The following is a 5,592-nucleotide window of genomic DNA, read 5'->3' on the forward strand; positions in this document are numbered from 1 at the left end:
TCCTGTCTCTCGGGAAGTCTCTGGACTATGTGGTGCCCCCACTCTGTTCCAGCCAAGCCTCCAGCCCAGACCACACTGGGCCTGGGCTTGTCTGGTTCTCTAGCTGGCCGAAGGTCCTTGAAGGTAAGGTTTGGCTTATACTTCTGTCCCTCCTAGATGTGCCCAGTCCTGAGCCCCGGCTCTGGCCTGGGGAGGGGTCAGTACATGTGGGTTGTAGCAGCAGCTGTGGTGGAAACTACCCGAGCCATATTATCAGGCTAACTGAGCTCTTGCCCCGCACCCCTGCCCTGGTCTCCAGACTCCCCTCCAGCCAGACCCAAGCGTTCTGGGCAGGAAAGGTGCCCTAGGCCTTTGAGTTGGATTCGCATGGGACGGCTGTGCCTCTTAGCTGGGTGATGGGTAGATTTTAGGCCCTCCCTTGTCACACTTGGATGTTGAATCATAGAAGGATGGACTCCCCAAAGGTTGGGTTAGAGTTACAGGCTGTTCCTTAGAAGGATGTTGTAATCAGAGACTTACGGACTCAGAAGTTTTGATCAGTGGGTGTTGGGATCATGGCCTTTCTAAACTGCGGACACAGAAGGGGGACCTCAGAGATCCCCAGCCAACCCCTCATGGGGCCCTTCCCCAATCCAGGGGCCTGTTGACTTGGGTGGTTCTCTACCAGGCTGGTCTTAGCTGGCTCCTGCTAAATCCTCTGGGGCCCAACAGTGTGCCTGTCACAGTGGCTCAGGCAGCAGGAACAGAGAGAGCTTAAGGGTGTGGAGGAGGTTAGCTGGCCAGGCTCTGGCTCTCACTAGCTGGGTGACCTTACGTGGGACACTTTACCTCTCTGAGCCTCAGCATCCTCCTCAGTAAATTGGAAATAATAGTACCTACCTTATAGAAGGATTAAGTGAATTAATAGATGCAAGATGCTTATAAAGTGCCTTGTGGGCCGGGCGCGGTGGCTCAAGCCTGTAATCCCAGCACTTTGGGAGGCCGAGACGGGCGGATCACGAGGTCAGGAGATCGAGACCATCCTGGCTCACACGGTGAAACCCCGTCTCTACTAAAAAGTACAAAAAAACTAGCCGGGCAAAGTGGCGGGCGCCTGTGGTCCCAGCTACTTGGGAGGCTGAGGCAGGAGAATGGCGTGAACCCGGGAGGCGGAGCTTGTAGTGAGCTGAGATCTGGCCACTGCACTCCAGCCTGGGCGACAGAGCGAAACTCCGTCTCAAAAAAATAAAAAATAAAAAAAAAATAAAGTGCCTTGTGCTGTTTCTTGTTACCATCGTTATTCAGCTTGCCAAGTCAGGAATACAAAGACCCCTTACCCCCATTCCTGCCGCCCCAGCGACCCGTGTGTGTCTAGCTGCCTTGGGACAATGGGACTTTTTGTCATGGGCTATAGCATATCCTCCCATGAGGCTGTTATCACTGTCCCCATTTTACAGGTGAATAACCCAAGGCACCTGGCCTAAGGTCCCCAGCTGGGAAAGTGGTAGAGGCCAAGTTAGGAAGCAGATCCGACAGTCTCCTAAGCCCACAAGGGCTCTCCTGCTGTGCCAGACCCAGAAGCATCGCCTGGGAGCTCCAGAAATGCTGGCTCCGCCTTAACCCCCGTGGTTGCTTTGAGGGCCCGGCAGCCTCTGTGCAGATTTGTCTGCAAAAGCCTGGGACAGTCTGGGTAGCGTGTGCTGGTAAGGCTTGAGCAGGATGTGGGCAGGGAGGTCAGCAGCTGAGTGGTGGTGGTAGCAGGGGTCGGTAGCAGGGGTTGCAGGAGCAAAAACATCCTATTTTAGGCCGGGCGTGGTGGCTCACGCCTGTAATCCCTGCACTTTGGGAGGCCGAGGCGGGCGAATCACGAGGTCAGGAGATCGAGACCATCCTGGCCAGCACGGTGAAACCCTGTCTCTACTAAAAATACAAAAAATTAACCGGGCGTGGTGGTGGGCGCCTGTAGTCCCAGCTACTCGGGAGGCTGAGGCAGGAGAATGGTGTGAACCCGGGAGGCGGAGCTTGCAGTGAGCCGAGATCGCGCCACTGCACTCCAGCCTGGGCGACAGAGCGAGACTCTGCCTCAAAAAAAAAAAAAAATCCTATTTTAGACACTTCGACAAATTGCCTGTTTGTAGCATCCCGCGGTGCTGCCCTCTGTGTGGACTTCCACCCAGAGCAGCTGGGGCATAGTGAGATCTCTGGGGCTCTAAAAACTCCCTCACCTCCTTCCCCAAGCCCAAAGGACTTTCCAGGAAGTCCTGGGGTGGCCCTAAGGCCTGAGGACTCCATTTTAATCGCGATAGCCCTGGAGGAGTGTGTACCCTTAGCCCAGCTCCAGAGGACAGCTCGACAGAGGCTAGGGGGAGGACTTGGGAGGTAGGGGAGGTAGGCAATGGTCCATCCTGGTAGACACTTCAAGACTGCTGGCCCAGGCTCAGCCCCTAATGTGTGACTTCTTTTTTTTTTTTTTTTTTTTTGAGACGGAGTCTCGCTGTGCTCCCAGGCTGGAGTGCAGTGGCGTGATCTCGGCTCACTGCAAGCTCCGCCTCCCGGGTTCACGCCATTCTCCCGCCTCAGCCTCCCAAGTTGCTGAGACTACAGGCGCCCGCTACCACGCCCGGCTAGTTTTTTGTATTTTTAATAGAGACGGGGTTTCACCATGTTAGCCAGGATAGTCTCGATCTCCTGACCTCGTGATCCACCCGCCTCGGCCTCCCAAAGTGCTGGGATTACAGGCTTGAGCCACCGCGCCCGGCAATGTGTGACTTCTCTGAGCCTCACTTCCCATTTCACAGGGCAGTTCAGAGGCTTAATGCGGGAGGCTACAGGCATCAGGTCTAGCGTTGTACTAGGTCTGGGGGCTCCTCTTGCCTGCCTTGCTAGGCCAGTGCCCTGGTTGGGAGGCCCAAAGATACTGGGGGAGGGGGTATGTTGAGAGACCAGGCAGACCAGGCACAGTGGCTCACCACAACACTGGGAGGCTGAGGCGGGTGGATCGCTTGAGCCCAGGAGTTCTAGACCAGCCCGGGCAACCTGGCAAAACTCCGTTTATACAAAAAATAAAAATATTAGCCGGGCGTGGTGGCATGCGCCTGTGGTCCCAACTACTCAGGAGGCTAAGAGGGTAGGATTGGCTGAGCCCAGGAGGTCAGGGCTGCAGGAAGCTGCTTTTACAACACTGCCCTCCAGCCTGGGTGACAGAGACCTTGCCTCAAACAAACAAACAAAACCCCAAAAAACTGACTGGGGCCCGGGTGCGGTGGCTCACACCTGTAATCCCAGCACTTTGGGAGGCCAAGGCAGGTGGATCACCTTAGGTCAGGAGTTAGCCTGACCAACATGGAGAAACCCTGTCTCTACTAAAAATACAAAATTAGCAGGATGTGGTGGTGCATGACTGTAATCCCAGCTACTTGGGAGGCTGAGGCAGGAGAATCGCTTGAACTCAGGAGGCAGAGGTTGCAGTGAGCCAAGATTGTGCCATTGCACTCCAGCCTGGGCAACAAGAGCGAAACTCCATAAAAACAACAACGATAACAACAAAAAAACTGACTAGGCAGGAGCAGGCTCCCAGGCTCCCAGGCTCCCAGGGCCTTACCACTTCTCCTGGCTGCCATAAACAAAGAGTGTGCTGCGGTTGCTGAAAACCAAAATTAACTGCTGCCTCGGCCAAACCAACAGAAATGGAAGTGTGGCTTCGAGATCTGGGAAGTCCCACTGGTCTTGGCATAGCACTGGGGGTCACCCTTCAAGAGACAGAGCACACGCCTCCCCAGTGCACTGCATCCCAGCCCCTGAGACTGCAGGGTGTAGTGGCCCGGACCTCTGTGCAGCAACACGGTATTTGGGAAAGTGGAGGCCCAGGGTCTTCTCCTCTGGTTAAACCCACCCCAGACTCTCAGACAGATGCAGGGCTTCTGTGGTACCTCATGTCTTCACTCTCAGGGTGCCACACTAGCTCCCAAGTCCTTGCCAGCTTGTGAACTCTTAGGACGGGGGCTGGCCCAAGGGCTGCTCAGGAAACACTGGCATGACTGACAGGATGGCTGGGTTAAGGACAAGGCAAGGGAGAAGGTCCAAAGGCTGAAGGGACCCCACCTCCCCATCCCCAGAACAACATCCTGGGTCCCTCCAAAGCTGACAGCCTGGCTCCTTTGCCCAAGGACTCCTCAGAGGGACCTTATAGCTCATTGAGTCCCTCTCTCCTCTTCCAGAAAGGAAAGCACCTTCCTCAAAATCACACAGAAAGCCAGTGACCGAGCCAGAACCAGCCCCCAGACTCCCAGCTCACAGTCCCACCTGTTCCCCACGCCAACCTGTAGTCCTCCCTGCCATGGCCAGTAATGAGACTGTGCTGGAGGTGGGACTCCAGCACCCCAGGTGGATGCTGCAGGTGATATGGTTTCATTTCAGGTAGAATAAATTTCCAACCTGAGTTATCTTCAGGAGACATCAGAAGTGTGAGTCCTGCAAGGTAGGGGAGGGGAACAGGAAGGAGGCCACGTGGCTGGGACAGGGTGTCTGGAAGCCTCCAGGGGCCAGACATCTGTCTGGAGGGCTGTGCCAGGGTGGGAGTCCCACTGTAGGGATTGATAGGAGGCTCCCGCAGGGCGCAGCTAATGCCTCTTGTCCCCTCAGCAGTAAGGTGGACATGGAGGAGCTCTCAGCCTGTGCTTCCAGTGTGGGCCCAGCAGAGAGGGGCCCCTTGCTTGCTGATGAGTGTTAAGGAGAGTACAGGCTGGGAGACGGGTGTGCTGGGCAATTCTCCAGCATGTCACAACCATATCTAAGGAGAAGGGTTCAGCGGCCAAGTTCTGATTGGGAAACACTAGATTAGACAAAGTGAAAATGGCTTCTTAAATGAGGGACTTCCCAGGGTCTAGTATGGGCTCGTCAGTTCAGGAGAAACCGTGGGCAGTCTCCCCCGACTCATCTGAGCAGGGAACACTTTCCTGCAGAGCCACACGCGGGGCTGGCCTCCCACACAACGGGGCCCATCTGCCTGGACTTGCGCCCCCTCGCTGGAGGGCTCTCCCAGCTGTGTGGCCTCGAAGCCACGCCCAAGCTTGGACCCCAGCCTCCTGGTTGGAGAAAACTCTGATAGCACTATGTCGGGGAGAGCTGCCGCTGGGAGTGGCAGGGGCCCAGCTCAGGGTCCCTGGGTCGGCTCTGAAACAAACTGCGATTGGTGCTGGGCAAGGGAGCGACGACTGGGGAGAGGGAGAAACTGGGCTTGGACTTCCCTCTGGGGTGCTGCAGCATCGAGGTTGTGTGGAGGGCTGAGCACAGCAGGAGGAAGTCGTGAGCAGCCAGGGGCCTCCCCCTCAGTGTCTGTAGCAGCTGGGGCTCCTGCCAGGCCCTGGCGGTCGCCCACTTCCAGCTGGGACGGTCCTGGTCCGCCACAGCCCAGCGCCCTCTCTAATGACTCAGCACTGGCCACAGGCCCCTTTGCAGGGCCTCTTCCGGTGCAGGGCCTGGGGGCGGTGGGGAGGGGGCCCACAGCCTGACCTCCAAAGATGGAAGTGGAGAGGTCTACAGGGCAGCCCTGGAGACCCCGAACTCAACCCCTCCCGTCTCCCTCAACCTCCAAAGGGCCATGAGAGCAGGTGG

The sequence above is a fragment of the Papio anubis genome, chromosome 16 (assembly GCF_008728515.1).
Source record: "Papio anubis isolate 15944 chromosome 16, Panubis1.0, whole genome shotgun sequence".
Classification (NCBI taxonomy): Eukaryota; Metazoa; Chordata; class Mammalia; order Primates; family Cercopithecidae; genus Papio; species Papio anubis.